This window comes from Temnothorax longispinosus, chromosome 4 (genome assembly GCF_030848805.1).
Source record: "Temnothorax longispinosus isolate EJ_2023e chromosome 4, Tlon_JGU_v1, whole genome shotgun sequence".
NCBI classification, from domain to species: Eukaryota; Metazoa; Arthropoda; class Insecta; order Hymenoptera; family Formicidae; genus Temnothorax; species Temnothorax longispinosus.
In genome coordinates, this window is record NC_092361.1 from 23,010,849 (window position 1) to 23,031,250 (window position 20,402).

Below are 20,402 nucleotides of genomic sequence, written 5' to 3' on the forward strand. Positions count from 1 at the left end.
AGATCCATTAGGATACACTCTGCAGCAAGTTCACCTGGAGGTTACAGGCGGCAGCTAGTACCTATAGCGGCAACTTCTGGGCCTCTAAATCAGCCTCTGTGTCGTGATTCATGGAGGGCAACCTCTTGCCCCTTTCTCCGCTCACTCCTCTTGAGCACCCCTGCCCCTTTACCCCTTCTGTGTTTCCTCCTTACTCCACCCGCTTTCCTCGCCCTCTTACGACTCCTTCGGCAGTGACCTCTTGGACGACCCTTTTACCACCATGTTTCTACCTTCCACAGCTTCCACCAATCGTCCACGATCTTTAGCTTGTGTATGTCCGTACAATTTTTTATCTTTTTTATTTTTCATATTTTTCATTATTTTTAAATTTTAATTGAGTTTTAACATAAAAAATTAAATCACATTTGACAAGTTTACGAAACAAAATGACGAATAGAAATATTAAATATTATATTAGTTATTGATATTAAAGAATTAGTTTGCTGTACACCTTAAAGTTCCAGAGAAACTTCATAGGATTTTTATTAATATTATATTACTCGTAATATCGTTAATAACACTCTGCGACGTTTTAAATTAGACATGACGACACGTTATAGAATTAGTGCTTGATAACGCACACGAGATATTAGAAGTACAGCAGGTTGTGCACCTTCATAAAATATGCCATTCCATGAAATTCCCACGAGATATCTGTAGAAGAAGGCTATTTTCGAGCTCATTGAATAGACAGCCTTGATTCTATGACCACAGAGCGTGCCAACTCCATTGTAGCGCTCTTCACCATTTTAGTCCCTTATTCTCTTTCCTACTGAACGCGTACTCATATATCTCAGGCACAGTAGGCTTTAAGGCCTGTACAATCTAATGACAACGATGTCCGCTGCAATTTTTTCACACAGTGTCAAAAATTTATTTCTTTTTTTATTTCGTATTCTTTTTCCCATATTTTTTAAATAGTTTTATTGGATTTTATTTAAATATATGATAATTTCTTTGGTGTTTGTTTTATAGCTCAAAAATATACCATTATAAATTAATCGTTTTGATGCAAATATAATTTCTTCTTATGCTGACTTTAAAATTATTAATATTATATGAAGCACTATTAATTTTTTAATAATTAATATTTATCACGATATCTATATATAAGTAAAAAAATCTTACTAAATTATCTTTTTAATGCATCGCATTAGGATAAGAATTTTTTTAAATCTGAAATTACCATATTGTTGTCAGCATAACTTTTCGTTATATGTAATGGTACATTACGTGATGAATGTGACATAAATACAGAGTACTTTTTAATTAACGGGTCTATTTCATTTAGGAGCCAACTCAATTATTATCGATACAGCAGAAACGTAGAACAGATTCAATCCAACGATTCGCGCTTGTACCACGTCGTAGTGTGCACAAACGGATATGTATGCGAATGTATGTTGAGTGCGCGTTCACGCGCCCTTGTACATATATATGGCTGGAAATACGTAAGGAAGCAGGGCATGAGCAATGGCTGGCAGCGCTCCGTAATAATGTTGTCTTCGTCGGCTCGTTTTATTTGCCCACGGCACAAGAATGTAGCCTACAGTCCGCTTCAAAATTCATACCTGTGTTGCGCAACGCGATTGGTTCGTCGGAATATTTCATGCTCGTCCGATTTCTTCACGAGAACTTCAAGGACGCATACTCAAATAGGTGAATTTTATAATTCATTTTAAGGAAACGTAGAACGCTACAGGTATCTAAAATGTACAAAGTTCGTAAAATTAATATAGGTAACATTAAACATAATTGATTTAGTGATAAATGGATACAAAACATCGAAAAAAAATTCAGCTAACATAATATTGGTTGCCACCGAAAATAAAATTTATGGTATCTTATTGGTATAACTGCAGCTATATTAAAATCGAAGTCAGCGATTTTTAAAGGAATGATTTAATCGTGCTCATGACGATTGCGAATTATCATTATAGCATATATCTGTCCTCTCAAATCAACATTTTATAACACGAAGTAAACGATAGAAATATATCTGACAATCAAAGCACCCTAACGCCGTAGCTTATACGAAGGATAACAATAGGAATTGGCTCTTGCAAAAACATTAAGCAGTGTATCAGACAGGAGGAAGGGAAATGGTAGGCACGAGGAAAACGAAAAGTGGGATGGGTGGGATGGCTGATATCGTTGCGGTATTCCAGAACGGGCGAGAAGGCAAGGAAACGAGCACCGGCAGGCAGATAAAGTGGAAAAATCGTCACCATTCCTTTCGTCTCCTTTCGAGTCTTTGGAGTAGATGTAGGTAGGTTGGGTGGAGTAGCACCGAAAAAGTATAAATTTCTTTAATGGTGCTAATAATTTCATATCGCATAATTTACTTACTGCGAAACGTAACGCCAGTAGCTACCAGAGGCATTAACGAGGAGCCTAATATTTATGTTGGTACTCCGGTCCTCCGCCACCCAGATAACACCCTTGCTTTCGACCCCCTCTCCCAACCCCTGTGCCATCCTCCCCCTCCCACCGGGCATCCCTCTACCTCCTTGAACCACCGGCAGAAAGTCTCCCTCGGTCGGTTTGCGACGCGCCTTCGCATCTTCGTAACTAGATAAAAAAAAAAGAGGAAGGTGCTCCCTTTTCCTTCTCGAGATAAGTAGAACCTGCCACGGCTTGCTGCTTCTACGATCGACCAAGGACAAAGGAGGAGAGCAACGGACGAGGTACCGGTGATTTAATGCACGTTTCTTTTAAGGGGAAACGTTCAACCCCCTGTCTTGATATCAGGGACGGCATTACGTAAAACTAACTTTGCGTTAATTTGATCGTGGTTGACAATTTGTGAAAAACGGAGAGATGTGACGATATTGGTAATCATCATACATGTACTGTGTCACGCACTAAGTTCTCGGTTATATATCAGTTATCGTTAATATTTCAAACTTGTTTTATTAGCGTTTTACCAATGAGAAAGTGGTGCGTGTTTTTACAAGGCTATCGCCTTCGGTAAACCTATGGCTAACCTGCAACGACAATATTTTTCTTGCTAAATTTCGGTTCTTCTGCAACCTCTGTTGATTTTTTAGATCCGGTAATGTCCTCGGATAAGTGGGAAACTCTTATCTCCCTAAGTGCATTACCAGCACCGCATACATTACTCCTTTACACACTTTCACAGGTATTAAGTACATACAGCCATGAGGAAGTTTATGAGAGGAGGTTCTCAACCAGAATATTTTAAATGTATGCAAGAACACGTTCCGCCCTTCTCCTAAAGCAACCACTGCGAAGTAATCTCCCTTTCATCGTCATGAAGAACTGACTCATATCATCGGCCTCTATAGAAGCGTACGTCTACCGTCTTTCCATTACCGCAAATATTTTAATGTGACGACGCGCGATAACCAACGTCGTGTAAAAAGTAGAGATCGAATGACTTGTTAAATATTAATAGAACGAAGAAGGAAGACAATTGTGATAAGTATAATATACAAAAGCGTTGCACGCTCCATAGAATGAAACTGTGTGGGCAGTCGCCAGTATGGCGATGACAATGTCTCGCGACTATCCAAAGTGTCCGATATGATATCCTGTTCTGGACCGCTAATGTGACAGACAGCGTATTTCGCGACCATCCACGCGGGACCACGAGAATAATAAGTTTGTGCAGAATCGTGGAAATGGTGAATGTAAGCAACGATACAGCGGAAAGCACTGGAGCAATGATGAGGATTCGGAAGAGTTGTGGAAAGACCATCCTCGTTCAAATCCTTCGTGCTTTCTATTTTCTCCTTGTCTTATTTTCTTCCATTTCTCGATTCTCCTGTTGCCTTCGAGAGAAACCGACCGTGTGAAGAATAAGACACCAGACACATATTTTACGCCGGAGCTCTTCACGGATGGGGCAAAGCGTACACGGCGAACGACGACGTCGCGTTTCTGAGTTATCGTTATATGAAGTAGTACTCTAAAATGTGTGTATGCATCCGCCTTCGGTATTCCTTTGTTGAATATAGCGTACAGTTTTCATTTTATGGTGAATAGAAAAGATAGCAATTTAATAAAGTATATACTATATAATATCGCAGTTTGATTCTAATAAAAACAGGTATATGTTTGTTTCATCAAATATTTTATATATATTGAAAGATCTATCTCTCACTTTTAGTTAAATAACTAAATTAAACTAATTCTTTGAAAAGAAAAGCTAATCAATAATGAATTATTGCAAAAAATTACTTTTTATAAATAATAATTTAATTATAAATTGTATTTATATCGTGCTATTTCTTCAGACACATCTCGAAAAATCTTGAAAAATGAATGACATTATATAGTAATTTTACATGTAATGTAAATTTACTATATAGTAAATTTTTCTAAATTTTATATCATAATAATATACAATAATTTGAGTATATGTGTAATATATCTATATATCAAGAGTATAATTGCATTTTTGGAAGTGACAGACAAATTTTAATAATGCTTTGTAGTCATAAATTCACATACATACAAGCGCCAATTTCGTTCCTCATCTCGTCTCCACGCCCCACTATCAGTATATAAAATATGATATCATTGTCATCCATTTATTTTCCATTCACGGACAGTGCATTGATCATAGTGAAAATTGAATTACACGATAAATTCTAATATATTATGTCAATCATCTCTTAATTCTTTGAAAGAATGTAGCCAAAATTTATGAAAACTGTCACGCTATATTAATCATTTATAAGTTACGTTTCTTTATTGGCAAAGTTTTTTAAAAATACTCCTAAGTCTTGCCACATATCCTGTTAATGTAACAATATCGGCGCACACATCAAGTACAACTTGATTTATTGCAATCATTCGAAATTACATATCACATATGCTTATACGTGATACAAATTCTTCCTATCGGGAAGTTTTTTGCCGCTTTGATATGTCACAGAACTTATCCATTTTGATGACGGCAAGGGGAGGTAGAGGTAAAACATCGCAGCACGAAAGAAGTGCGAAGAATGTTAATACGAATATTATGATTTATTGATGGAACATCGGTCTGTAAGACTCCAGGGGTTATTCGGCGTGCCTGCCAGTGTCCATAAGGGTGGCAAAATGAAGAAAAAGAAGAATAAGAAGGTGGAAACCCTGAGGGTACCGTTGCACACGTATACATACATAGGCATGCACATGCGCAAGCCTACACAGATATATGCATCCATATATACACACGCGCGCGCGCGCACACACACACATACATATATATATTTACCAGCTCACGTGAGTAACGTAGGGCAAGGCGTTTTTCTCGGCCCGCCTGAGCCGCCAAAGATTTATTCTCAGATCCCGCAAGACAAATGGTAAGATTGTGTCCAAAATTTTAACAGCGCATTTGGGTGAACACGTCCCTGCAGCGCGAAGATACTCTACGACTGCACAACTGCTACAAAGGATAAAAAGAAGGAGGGTAAAAAGAAGGCAGGGGCGCGGATGGGCAAGGCGTGGGGCATGGGTGTTGTTAAGAAGGGGGTAGCTCTCTGAGTTAGTCCCGGTGTGTGTTGGATGAGAAGGCGGTTGAGCGGAAAAGAAGTTTTCTAGTTATCCCTTCGGCAAGAATGTGGTACCGAAACTCCTTGCTCGCTTCGTGACAGAATCGAGCCGTGAAACGAGATCCGCCGGAAAAAGCTGGTTGGCGTAGCTTTATTCCAATCATTGGTTATCGATTTATCTCACCGTTCTACGTGCCTAGGTATACACAATTTTATTACCTGTTAAATTTAAGTTTTGAATTGCTATTAAATCGTAAAATTTATTTACATCTTTATATTTATAACATTAATAAAATCATTTAATAACTAATTTAATTGAAAATTGAGAATATTACATATATCCATTCAGATATGTTTTGTTTCTAAATAAAACGTTTGTAATATGAAAATACTTTATTTCTTTCTTTCTAATTACTTTAAAAAAGATTATCAATTCTTACGCATTATTGCGCACAAATATTGCTTCTTTAATATTGTCTGCCTGCCGAAATTTCTTATATGAAAATTTCTTCATATCTAAAAGGAAGGAAATAACTATGCAATGCTTGTGAAGTATATGAAGCATACGACTTGAAAACGCGTGCCTAACGTGTTTGGACACCAATTTCATCTGCGTATATATTATAAATAATATGCTGGGGGATGTTCCTTCAGATCTACCCCTCGGTATTTGAAAATTAGATTCCCTATCTGTCTGACGCACATTGCGAACTCAGCCTCTTTTTACGCCCACGGAGAATCTAATAATGTTATCGATCTTCGTATTTTTCTCTCACTAAGTAGTTCTTTTTGTCAGATAAATAAATATATATTATAAATATCCAAGTATATATATCGAAAAATATATACGTGTACCATTTTATAAATATGTAGATAAATAATTAATAAGTATAAAGTACAAGATCATTGTCACAAGTAAGAATTCTTGGCAATAACACGAGCGAGAAGGACGAGAATCAACATTGAACATTGGTAAATGAAGACGAAGTATTTAGGTTTACAGTTTCTCCCTATTGAACCACTGAACGTGCGTCGAGTCTGGTGGGGAAAGGGGAAGGGGTAAAGAAGGCGAAACCGAAAACAGGGTTGGCACATTGGTGAGGCGAGAAGAGGGGATGATGTATATGTTCGGAGATAAACGAGCGCCGCGTTCAATGAAGTCGACTATAAGGGTAGTCCCAGGTTCGGTTCTTGTCACTGGTGGATGGCCAATGGCACGAGCATTGTGTGTGTCAAAGATAGATAGATTGATAAATTGACTACGGAATGAATTTCAAGTATTACGCCATATTTTGCATGGCTAGTTTTAATTTTCCAAAATATTGATATAATTAGATGAACAAAATTATATTTTTTTAGAAATGACAATATTCTTTTATTGGTATCAAATTATAATGTAACGTTAAAATTTCTTTATACAAAATTTTTTAACAAAATCTTGCTGATAACAAATATCTTTTCATTTGCATAAAAATATCTTATCCATACGTCGATACGTATGTATCTAATACTTAGGTATTGGTCGACAGTTAAATGCGATAGTAATCGTAATAGCGATGCTGTCATCGCGTCCATAAATCTCACTGTCGGAGACGGCACAATTTTAAGTTTTACGCCATTTACAAAATGAGTCGCCATTATTTTCACCGGGTGGATTTATCGCTACATACATTTGGACCGAGCGACAATCCAATTTATGTGGGAGTCCCGTAATAGTCTGCCACCGCAACGCGAGAAACCTCCCTCCCTCGCATTGCCCCTCTCTTTCTCGCCCCTTCTTGTTCGCCATCTACTCCGCAGCATCCACCCTACTGACGCTCACCACCCACGGCACTGATTAAATAAAAGAACAAATGGAGGTAACTCCTAATTAGTGCACTAGTTCCTTGCATTCCTGCTAGCCGTACCAACGACCTTCGCCGGATTAATTGCAGTCGTGCGTTTATTGCGAGCGTGATGCTTATTCGCGCATGAATTTGTCGTTTTTCCTCGGAGATGCCTTATTGCGCGCGAAGTAAAAAAGAAGAGAAACAGCGTAAAGAAGTAACGTTAACATGTGAATTTTTTTGCAATAGATAAGGGAAGCACTATGTTCATACACTGAGAACTTATTGATTCTTTATCGTTATATAATATGGTAAAACCATCTTGTTAAATAAATCAAATCCTGTTGCCTCTTTACTGCGTTAACGGCATTATTTATCATATCGGATTATAGCTTAATTGGGAATGATAAATAGGAGCTACACGCGCGCGCGTTCCAGAATCTACCTGATGTTAATTAAGACCTATTCGACGGGTAGAAACGAGTTTCTTCATACCTGACCGCAGAGGATTGTGCTGTTATTATTATTTATATATATATCTCTCTCTCTCTTTTTCTCCCTCTCTCTTCCACACCTTTACCATGCTTTTATACTGTATAAATATACTGTACTTATAATTTTAATATTTGTATTTTACTCTAATTTTATTTTAAAACAATATGACTTTCTTAATTAAATTTAATGGAAAGAAATTGATTTTGTGTGTGTTATGAATTGTATATGTCATATATTTATATAATAAAAACAGGATTACATATTTAAAAAGTTTTTTATGTATAAATTATTAAATTTTTTATTTGTATGATTCAATATAATTTATATGACATTTTAATATTAAGGATGAATATTATATTCCTTATAAAACAGCGATAATTGTTTATTGTTAAGTTTACGTTATTGTAAATCACTGTTGTTTACATTCAGTGATCGATGATCGTATCAGGAAGGACTGTAATACACGAAAACGGAAGTGAAAAGTTGGAATGTACGAGGGGCGATAGGAGAAATGAGCAGTATCGGGCGATAGGGGCTGCTTGGATAGGGAAGCTGAGGAAGGCGGAGGCGCGGCTGCGTCTGAGTTGCCCGCAATGTATGGGTCTACCACCTCTCGTCCCACCCTTACCTCATCTTTCTGACCTCCCACTCCGTCAGCTAGCAGCAATTTTTTGTTCGTGGTCCGCTTGTATCAAATTACGATAAATATTGCGGTGCCGACGTGAACCTCGGTAAGGGGCGCCTACTCGCAACGCCACGTCTTAACATCACATAAAGAAAGTGAGAGAGAGAGAGAAAAATTAAAAAAAAATTTTTTTAAAGGCAACACGAAATGAAAAGCTTATAATGAAGACAAGGCTTGGTTAGGCTGCGTTCCGATATTTGCTGCTAGTACTAAAAATCTATAGATTACGTCACATACACTATAGATTTTTATTACTAGCAGTGAATATCGGAACGCAGCCCTAGTCAGAGCTCTATCTTCTCTCCATCCTCACTATTCATGTTATCGAAGAAGTCGCGATCCTATTCTCATTATCACCGAATGTGCATAACTTTGTGTAACAAAAAGTCGGCAAAGGATTATACAATTGTAAAAATATTTTCTAGGCTCTATCCATTTCCGAGCCTGTCTATTTCGAGGCAATAGATTATAATGTAATATATCAGTTTATTTGTAATATATTTTTATGTTCTTAATATTTAATGTTTTAATTTTTTCCGTAATAACTAGGAATAAATAACAATATATTCAGATATTTCATCAGATATAAGTAATACAGAACACTATTTATCGCTACATTAATTATTTTTACATTTACATTATCTTTCATTTTATTTACATCTGTAATAGAGTTTTTCCAAATCCATTGCCTCGATATTGAAATAAAAAAATAACTCACCGGCCGATGCGCAACAGCGGAGTTGTAAGTTGATGTAACCCTGCGTTGATCTGTAACATATAAATATTTTTACATTAAAACAGTGTTCAAGATAATCGATACTTTAAGCAAATAATTATTGCGTCCGTCAACTTTTTGAAACATATCATTTTAACAAATATCAGATTTTAAAATGCTAATGCAAGAAACGATCGCGGCTGTATATTTCCACATCAACTTGTTCGCATAATTAATCCGCGAAAAATCGTGCAAGTAATATTACGACCGTGCGAATTAAGAGAGACGCGACGTTCGCGACGTAACTCTCTTCTCGCATATGCCGGAGATCGAACTCCGAAATTGCGCCGGAGAGAAACCTCGATCGATATTACACTAATGAGTATCATATGTAGTGGGCGAATCAAGTCACGCTTGAAAAAGTGGCGGAATCGATCACAGGACAGCAAAATAATAAATGAATAATAACTATACTTACCTCACGGTCGCTCCGCCGTCGCCCGATGCCACCCGGGCCCCCTTCTCCCCTCCTCGATCCTACGCCGTTGTCGCATCTCCGTCGGCGCACTCACGACGCGGCGACGTTCACGATTAAAATCGACGATATCGTCTCTTACGATCGCGCGACACTGAAAGCACGGCACTCCCGGTATTAATCTCGCGACGCGGCGCGTACTTAATTACACTTAATTATACGCTGACGAAAGAATTGCGGCGGAAAAGCTACGAACGAAGCTACACGATCTGCTTGACGTCCCGGCTCCCGCAGGTAGACGTGACGAATGAATCAAACATGGCGGAGAGAGAAGTTCGTAAATCGCGCGACCAACTTCACTTGTCAAGAGCATCGATCGATATATGTCGATAATCAGGAGCAACACTCGCGACTCGCGAGGGCGCGATTTTGGTCCGCCATGTTCGATTCTCTTGTCGCGTCACTGACGTCACTCGCGCCTACCTGCGGGACGTTCACGGTCGTCAAGCGGATCGCATAGACTCGTTCGTAGCTACTCCGCCGTAATTCTTCCGTCGCCGTGTGTTAAGTACGCGCCGCGTTGCGAGATTAATACCGGGAGTGCCGTGCCTTTTGTGCCGCGCGATCATAAACGACGATATCGTCGATTTTCGATCGTGAACGTCGCGGCGTCGTCGCGTCGTGAGTGAGTGCGACAATGGTGGAGGATCGAGGAGAGGAGGAGGGGGCCCGGGTGGCATCGGGCGACGGCGGAGCGACCGTGGGGTGAGTAGTTATTCATTCATTAATTTGTTCCGTCAATCCGGACGGTCTGTGGCGGATTCCGCCAATTTCTCGAGCGCGACTTCGTCCATTACACATGATACTCATTAACTCGTTAATGTCCTCTCAGTCTCGCTAACTCAGTCCCGCTTAGAAAGAGACGAATAGTCAGTTTCCGAGATGCATCCAATTTTCGGTGTCCAGGCATTAATGACCGTGCGTGTGTACAATATCGTTCGAGGTTAGATTTAACTCCGGCGCAATTTCGCAATTTCGGAGTTCGATCTCCGGCATATGCGAGAAGAGACGTTACGTCACGAACGTCGCGTCTCTCTTATTCGCAAATAGCACGGTTGTATAATATTACTTGCATGATTTTTCGCGAATAATTATACGAACGAGTTAATGTGGAATTATACAGCCGCGATCGTTTCTTGCATTTAAAAATCTGATCTATTAAAATAATGTTTCAAAAATTTCACGGACGCGATAATTATTTACGTGAAGATTATCTTCACTGTTTTTAATATAAAAATATTTCTATGTTACAGATCAACGCAGGGATTCAACTCCGCCGTTGCGCATCTCAGCCGGTGAGTTTTTTATTTTAATTCACGTACTCGTGGTTTGAGAGCTTCAAATGTCACTCAATTTTTTTATTATAAGATTGTGTGCAATAATTGAGATATTTTTTAACATTCGCGAAGAGAGTTAACACAGAATCATACAATCTAAAAATGGCAAAAGGATAGGTACGAATAGAGTAAACGTCATACGATCGCCGAAAGAAAAATTCGTTTATGTGAAAGATTCCTGATGATCCTCTCGAAAGGACTGTGAATGGGGGTAGATGGGTGGGACCGATATTATATATAACTATCTACCCTAGCCAGTTGCGTGCGGAGAATAGAAAACACGCGGACGTGCGAAGAGGGGCATGGTGGGGGCGAATTGAGGGATGGTATAGTAGATGAGGTGCAGAGAAGGGGTTGGAGGGAGGAGGCGGAAGAGAAAGAGCAACAGTGGGAGCGCGAGAGAGAGAAAAGGAGGTGGAAAGAGAGGTGGATGGAAGCACGTAGTGGGGGATGACAGAGATGAATTCGTTTCATTTCACGCTGGGAAGCTCTCGCGTTCCCCGCGTCCGATGATTTACTGGGCTACAATGTGGTAACCCATGATTTATCGCCAACACGCTGGCTTGCCACTGCGCTATACCTGATATCATGGTTGCGTATGCGCTGTGCCCGTGTGTCCAAAGAACTTTATACTCTTTCTCTGTCTCTAGCCTATCCCCCCCCCCCCTTCCCTCGTTACTTGGACGTACTTGGGCATGTCTTTCGCGAGTGGGCGGCGAGACGAAGGGAAAGATGAAGACCCTCGCGACCGGGGCCGTGGAATATACGCTATCTGCCTACGGTGTTGGCGGTGGCAGCACGGAACCGATAATTCCATATTCCGCCACCATTTATACGCGAGAAACTCCCGTGAGTTTGATCGTCACAGGCACGCTTTGCCACCTTTGATGTAGCTTCGTTTATTTATACGCGACGTTATTCTGATAGTCTTTATTATATATACTACGTATTTTACAATATTATTTAAAATGCTAGAAAAGAAAATTATTTATATCTTTGTATATTGATGCTATTTATATTTCGTTGAGTTAAATTAATGATATTTAAAAAAAATACAACTACTGTATTTAAAAAGCTTGTAACCACTTACGCGAATAATACTAGCTGCTACAAAACAAATGGATATTAACACCGGTTTGCGGTTGCATCTGTGGTTGCTACATCAAATCGTTTGGTCAACCATAATGCTACCAGCTCGGAACCATCATGGTGAAAATGGACGTGGTCAACAAGTATAACTATAATTACGTTGGATGCGGACCGTAAAGCGTACGCGAAAGCATTATCAATTAGTATTCTAAACTGAGACCAGTGTATATATGTGTTTGTGTGATAATTTTCAATTATCTACATTTACAAAATTAATAGAGATCTGATATATATCTACTATTCAAATTTAATATATATCTTTTAAGATTTAAAGAATAAAAAATCAATTGAAAGTTAAGTAGAGCTAAAATAGCGTTGTTAAATATATCAACACAAGAGGCATCAGGTATAGAAAGAATTGGAAAGAATAATTTATAAAATATGGAAAATGTATTAGTTTGCGAATGCGATAGGGAATCCGCAGTTGCAAATGCGTGGGTAGATACTCGTATTCGAAACTTCATAGAACATGGGAGGTATTCCTTGGCTCGTTGGAAACTCAGGACCAAGTCTTGGCTACCACGAGACCAACATCTGAGCCGAAGTTGGCTGCGCCCTCTCAAAAGTCAAGATCCCGACTCTCGAGGGTCCTTTGCCTAGATTCATTAGGGATCTTGCTGATCCTGACGCCGTTTGGAGACCCCACGGACGCCTTGCCCGAAGATTAATCCCGACCGCGTAAACTTTGTTTCCCATTGTAAACAAGAGGCAGTTCCGGTAACGTCTCGAGAAACACCCTTTCTCCGGTCGCTTCGAGCTAAAGTACTTAAAACCGCATTTCTTCCCACCCTCTATATAAAAGTTGCTACAAAAATTTGCTTAATTTCTTTTTAATAATATTGGCTTATAATATGTAGCCATCGCGAAGGCGCACTATAATTGAAGCATTTTTCCTTAATTTAAAATGAATTACTACACTGAGAAAAAAAATATTTAGATTTAAAAAAATATTTATTTAGATTGCTGCCAATTATATAGCATTTTTACTTAATATAATACACATATTTATTTAGAATTAGATATTTTTATTTAATTTAAATTAAATAAAAATATCTAATTCTAAATATGTGTATATTATATTAAGTAAGTAAGCTATTGGCAGCAATTTAAATAAATATTTTCTATATGATCTAAATATTTTTTTCTTAGTGTACTGAAAATATTTAAATTAGTATACAAATTCTTTGTGAAGATTAAATAGTATATGTAACGGGATAACTTTTACTCTCACATCCTCTCTCTCTCTCTCTCTCTCTCTCTCTCTCTCTCTCCCCCCTATTCTTCTTTATTAAAGTTCCTTATTATGTGGAACAAAATTATGACGCGCTGATAAATTTTTATAAAATAAAAAAATTATTAATTTATATACCTAAATATCTCGAGATCAGTAGAGTATATACAGTCGTAGTTCTATATTTTTATTATAATTGAAGCAATTGCATGATACGTGAAATACTATTCTACAAAAATATACGCTTTTGAAACGAAGAAGCGTTATTGAGTAAACGCGGTTCGTAATTCAACACATTTTGCCAAATAGCGAGTTGTAACACGCATAGGTTGAGCTCATGATTTGTAGGAAAATGTGAATCTAGGCATCCGTCACGTTTAGCGGTCATGAAGCGAGACTCGAGTTGTAAAACACAGCGGACAAATGAGGATATACGTAGCGGAAGAAGTGTCGCTAGGTTATCGTGCGGTGTGGAGACTCGTGGAGGGTTATACTCCATAGAGCGGGTGGTAACGGGGATGAGTGCGCGTGCCGCCAGAATCCAGATTTTATAGCGCCGTTAGGTTAACCCGACGATTTTCAAAACTTACATGATTGCTTGCGGTAAAAATCGCAGCGTTTAATGGTGCGGAAAGTAAATATGTTTTAGCATCGGACTGATATCTAACTCTAAGATTGACGCGAGGGATACATAGATATATCGTATATGCTGTTGCAATAATTCTCCAAACGTTTTGTGTAAAACATTTTATTATTTATTATGATTAAAGTTCTAATCAACTTTGGTTTGATACATTATTATAAAATTAAAAGGAATCAATGTTTCCTTCGTTTCTTGTTGCTTCAAAGAATTAATTTGATCATGCGTTTGCGTGATGCAAAAGAAATTAATGTTGTTTTTTTTTATATTAACACGATGAAACACTAAAGAAAATTGTTTTAAAAAGTTTTCTGTTTAGCGATTTATTTAACAATTTACATTTACATATTGAGATAATTATTGACGATATTCAGATAAATTTTCAGGAGTAGAATATTTGTGCGACCAAAATATTTAAAAGAAATAAAAATTTTTCTTTACAATTTTGGTAAAAGCATATTTTGTCAAAATCAAAATAATATTCATATGTAGAATGTTCTATATTTCACGGACGCGCTAAACGTTATCAAAAGATTGCGCGTCATATTTTTACAATTACACATGGGCAAGCATAAGTGTTCCCCATATCAGGACGAACCCTCTTTACCCTTGTAATTCTATACGCCGGAGGGTCAGAGGTGATATCATAGGGAAGATTGCACACGACGGCGCTTTTCGTCGTGCCTCGCAGTCGTAAGTCTGAAGAGGTACAGAGAGTGGTGAGAGAGGTTGGGCGGCTCTGAATGACGGAATTCATGCAATGCTCGTGGATTCAGGGACGAGGTGAATGGAACTGGCGGAAGGGCTTTGGAAATTAAACGTCCTGTGGATGGTCTTTTTTCGTGAGCAGTAATGTACGACTGTTCCTTAGAGGAGTGAACATCCTCCCCTCTCTTGTCACCGTTTCTTCCCTCTTAACTCTCTTTTTTCTTTCTCTCTTTCTAAGGTTAAGGGAGCCGGGCGTCTTGCTACGACGGGTGGGACAATTTCCTTGTGATAAGAAAATAGATCGAGGTAGAAGATATATGGAAATCTCTCGTGTGATAAATATATATCTTTTTCTAGCATATACATACAGATGATATCATATAGTATATGTATATACTATACGATATACATTTTATATACATATATATGTATATACTACATATGCCTATTACGATTCTAATATTTATATTTTTCTGTATAGATAATACATATTTATATTTTTCTGTATAGCTTCTGTCAAGATGCTTTTCAAATACGAAGATATGTAAGAATATAAGCGCAATATTAAAGATGATATAGAATATAAAGCTTGGCATTTTGTAATATATAGATATGATATTATATCAAAGTTATAAGATTTAGATTTAGACTAATGTCTATTTATGAGCGAGTTATTAATAATGTAAACACATACGTAACTATGGAAACCATGATGTACACTATAACACTGTATGTATGAAAGCAGATAGATTTATATGTGTACGCGGACATGCGTTATGAGATGTATGTGCACGTGGCGCGAATAGTAGGTGAAAAATAAAACATGAAACACATAAAATAAGTTGAACATTTCGCAATTCTTAACACTATTTACCGTTACATACAAGACACTGCTATAGCTTACATACTCTAGCTCTTTTTCCACAAAATACTGTTATAAAGAAATATTTCTTTCTACAAATATTTTTTTAGATACTAATGAAGAGAGAGAATTTTGATCTTATGGAATATCTTTCTTATTATATACTTTCTTATTATATTCCTAAAATAAAAGTTTTTTTACTCTCCGTATAACTTAAGTAAACTTTTAAATTTTTTCTGTGCCATATGTGTTTTATATCATTTTAAACATAATTAATGTTCACATTTTGACATATTCTACCATATATGAGTCGCATTTTTATTAAATTTTATTTTACTTGGAACTAAAAGTGTTCTAAAATGAATGATAATGATTGTTTATAACAAAAAACACGGAAAAGGTGAAGAGATCGTCTCTTAAAGTGGTAAAATGTCAAAATATTGACAGTTCTATGACCATTAGCATTATAAACGACTGGTACTGGATCAGTGCCGGTTGGCTGGCTTGCCTGGCCTGTTTAGTTATTGTTTCCGCCACAGATTATAGGGATGGGGGTCTTTATTGCCCTATGGCGATAATATAGGTATACCGACTCGCAGCGTAGTATTGCATACTCACACATACACTCACGTATAGGCTTGTGCCGGGCTCGCACCTGTTGGCGCCTGCGATTATGGCCGCAATAACATTCCGTCAAACGGCAAATGCGTACTCGGATTTCCTAACTCCATCTTAACTCTCAGAAACGTCTCTTTGGCCACGTGGCTTCGCGATTTATTATATAAATTATATTTATCTACAGCTACAGAAGCGTTTATCTTTATTATTAATTACGGCTACAGAAGCGTTTATCTTTATTATTATCCTATCGAAAAAGAATTACAAAGAATTAATGTTACGCGTACACAGTATTTTTATTGCCCTTCGACAATTATTTAAAGTTTAAGAAAATTGCTCATATATGTAATTCTAATGTATTGAATCTTTTAATGATACACCGTTCACGAAATCCGTGAGTATCGTATAAAGTTGCTTGCGAAATATCTACATTCTTCATACTATTTACGAAGGTGGTATAATCTCTAGGATATATCTTAGCTGTCACATTCATATTTTTTTTTTTTTTACAAATATACTGTTTTATTTGTTTCGTGCATTTGTAGGGTTCGTGGATTTAATGTTGTCTAGCAAAAACAAACACACAAAGCGAAGGAGCCCGGGTTCCAATTCATCGATTTTACGTCTCGGCATTATTTATTGTTCAATATATCGGACTTGTCGCGCGCGATACCATTCGTTGCGTCATACGCCATAATAACGGTATCTTCTCCAAAACTGTTCATTGCTGCGGCCGGACGAAAAAAGTAGGAGCTTCCACACGCTTTAAATTCTTCAGGAAGAGAGACAAATAAATATCGGATGATGTATGCGCCGGCGGTGACTGCAGCGCACGCATGGTCCACCGGGCGCTTCCAACTCTAAATTCGGTGCCGAGTTTAGGTGGGCTCGATTTAAATTTCGCCAGAAGCGGAATTGGCCGCATGGCGAAACGCAATTTCGCAGCGCCAGAGTTTATTCTCGCGCGAATTCAAATTAATGGGACGTCGTGCGAATTGACTTTTCTAAATTATTCAAGCTGCGTCGAATGAGGTTTCAGTAGACATCACGTTTACTGATTCATGGCATTTCTTGCCATAGCTTTCTTCTACCCAATCTACTCAAAATAGTTTCGAAACAGTTGTATTTTTTGTTGTATTTTTTTTCTTTTTTTCATACTTTTAACATATACAATTGAGACTAAATCGCCATAAGTTGTAAAAGAAGGGTCGTAAATAGTCGAGCAACCGAACGCGAAGACAAAATACATTAAGATATTGCCAAGTGTGCGCGTCGATACTTCGTCACGTCTGAAAATCTATAGCAACAGTCAACGTATGTAGCATGTCTACCACGTGGTTACCGGAGAGAATTGAGTATGTATATGTGCGAAGGAGCGGCCACAAATCACCATTACTCGATGTGTATCGCGACGCTATATAATTATACCTATAACGCCAAGCACCAGGTAATAGCTCAATCCTGCATGTACATTCGATGATAACCAGTCCTGAAGATGAAGCGCTAGGTGGGGTCTTCGGTGCCCGCGAGATTTGAACTAACTATCCGCCATTGGCTAAATGGTAGTCACGTGTTTTGTTACGTCACCGTGGCCATCCTTGTGAGTGTACAAAATCAGGGGAGGGAGCGAGGGAGAGAGAGAGAGAACGATCAAAAGGAGAGAAGGCAGAGAGGGGAAGGACGCGCGCGCGCGCGCGACAGAGACGTCGAACTTATCCTTGAAGAGCGCGAGCGCAATATCGAAGAGGGATGAAAATATTGCTCGCGAGAAACAGGGACGGCTATATATCGTGAAAGGAAAGCAACGTTCAAAGCGGAAGAGAAGAGAAGAGGAAGACCGATACAGAGCGGAAAGCGAAAGAGCGAAAGAGAAGGAGAATGAGAGGGAGAAAGAGAAGAAAGGCGCGACAGAGATGGAACGAAGCAGGAAAGAGGCAGCAAACGTACACCCTTCGCCGTACTCCCTCCCGCCATTAACAACGCCCTTGCATATAAATCCGCCTCTTATACGTGTAGAGTCAATTGCGCGCGTGTCGGTGATCTCTCGTCTCCGTTCATTTCGTGTATCTTGCGATGTCACTGTCTCCTTCTAAAGTCAATTCTCTCCCTCGCGCTAATACGCTCTCTCGCTTCCACGGTCCGAATACCCCGCCTTTGCGCTGGCCGCAGGACAGCCCTGGTGCGGGTAGAAGCGTGAGGAGAGCCAGAGGCTCGTGGAACGGAGCAAGACGCAACGATGGAGCACTGTGCACATGGAAGAGACGACACGAATACGAGAGACAGGAGGGAGAGAGAGAGAGAGAGATACAGCGGGACAGAAAGAGAGAGAGATTGACAGTACGAGAGGGAGAGAACGAGAGAGCTCTCTAGCCGGTAGTAGTGGGACGAAAGCACGAGGAGAGGCAGAAAGAGAGAGAGAGAGAGAAAACGGAGGCAGCGCCGCATGGCGGCACGAAGTGGGGACTATCGGGCCGTAAACCATCCGCGGTGAACATTTAACTCACGTATTGCCATCCAACAAGTTTGCTTTGGCCGGTGAAAGAGCGTCCCCGAGATCTCGGAGAGTCGGCGAGTCTCGAAGGCGAAACCTCCGCGAAACCTCCGCGCGAGGTGGTGGACGAGATCCACCGACACCCGCGGTTTTTCATCACCCGTGCGAGGGACGTCTCCGTCCTTCGTTCTCGGCCGGGGGGTACAATCGGGCGATTCCTATCGGACGAGGACTCGGTTTCGTAACCCAGCGATACGACGGACCGCGGGATCATATTCTGACGGCGATATCCGGAGACTCCGCCCGCCTACCGAACACACACACGTCCGAGCGATAAAAGCGTGAAGGCGCGAGAGAAGGCCTGCTACGGAGTAAACATCGGAAATCAGAGCAACCGGATGGAGCAACAAATTTGGGAAAGCGGACTCGATTAGGCGCTATCATGAGCTGCAAGGAACGTGCGCGGACCATCTTTCCGCAGAGACGACTTCGTTATCGTTGATCTCATATTGGCCGCTACGGGTAAGTCATCCATATAACTTAACTGTCACAGCACACGAAAATAAGCGTCGTCTCGTATTCACGCGACTCGTTAAATACGCGGAGGTGTAAACGTGCCAGAAATTAAAGCTGTCAAAGTTATTGAGATCGCCCTCCCGCCAAAATCTTACGCAGTGCACATGCTCCGTTAGTCAGTTAGAGCTGCTATATAACAGGCTGACTCTTTCTTGATATATTCCTTCAGATCATTCTGTGTTGATTCAGATTGTATCGATGTGTATTAGAAACAATATATATTAGAAACTTGCTGTTTATTTACACATGTACGTCTTGATTCTGTTATATAAGTGCTTGTCTTGTGAATAGAAAATATTTTGCATCAATTATTTTGACAGATAATTTGCGATGAACATATACTCGCACGCGAGAGAGTATGTTTCGAAATCTGTTTATTTACTAATACGATAAACGTAATTTATTTTTTTTATTTCGACAGTTCATAAACCTTACATGCAAAGAATTTGTCATTCGAATATAACGAGGTTTTATCTATATATGTGTGTGTATGTGTGTGTGTGTGTGTGTGTGTCATGCACACATTACTATTTCTAACAATATATCTTATTGTGTACTCGCATTACACCAATGAGATATGAATTGTATGTCATTTCTTTATGATAATACATGGCTGTGAGATAAATATACGTGTGTAGTCAAAAACAGTTATTTGATGAAGGTAATGTTTAAAGAGCTGTTTATTTATGTGTACAATATACTACTAAGATGTAGCGAGTTAATAACCATTATGCCACATTTATCTTCTACTTCGTTCTTTTTTGCATAATTTTCGTCAATATATTCAACAAGTTTGATTTAAACCGACATATATACATTACGAAAACATCATAAATTAGAAAATAATTCGTTCTATTCTCCAAAAGAAGTTGAAATTGTGCCTAATTTCGATAGAACACAAATATACAGTTTCTGAATATTTATTTTGATCTTGAGAACTCGCTGATTACGCTTAGATATTTTCGATTTTCCAAAATTGGGAGGGAAG

At 38.9% G+C, this 20,402-nt stretch overlaps 1 protein-coding gene across 2 annotated transcripts in view; it reads left to right on the forward strand.

Moving 5' to 3' along the window:
* The first annotated feature begins 10,167 nt into the window (after window positions 1-10,167).
* Antp (homeobox protein H90) overlaps window positions 10,168-20,402 on the forward strand; it is a 109,615-nt gene continuing 99,380 nt past the window's right edge. The window contains exons 1-2 of one of the 2 annotated variants that reach the window (XM_071775319.1): window positions 10,168-10,507; window positions 11,056-11,097. The gene's annotated coding sequence lies outside the window, so the exon portion shown is untranslated. Of the gene's footprint in view, window positions 10,508-11,055; window positions 11,098-18,862; window positions 19,361-20,402 lie in introns of those variants that run through there. The other variant, XM_071775321.1, reaches the window with a different exon arrangement.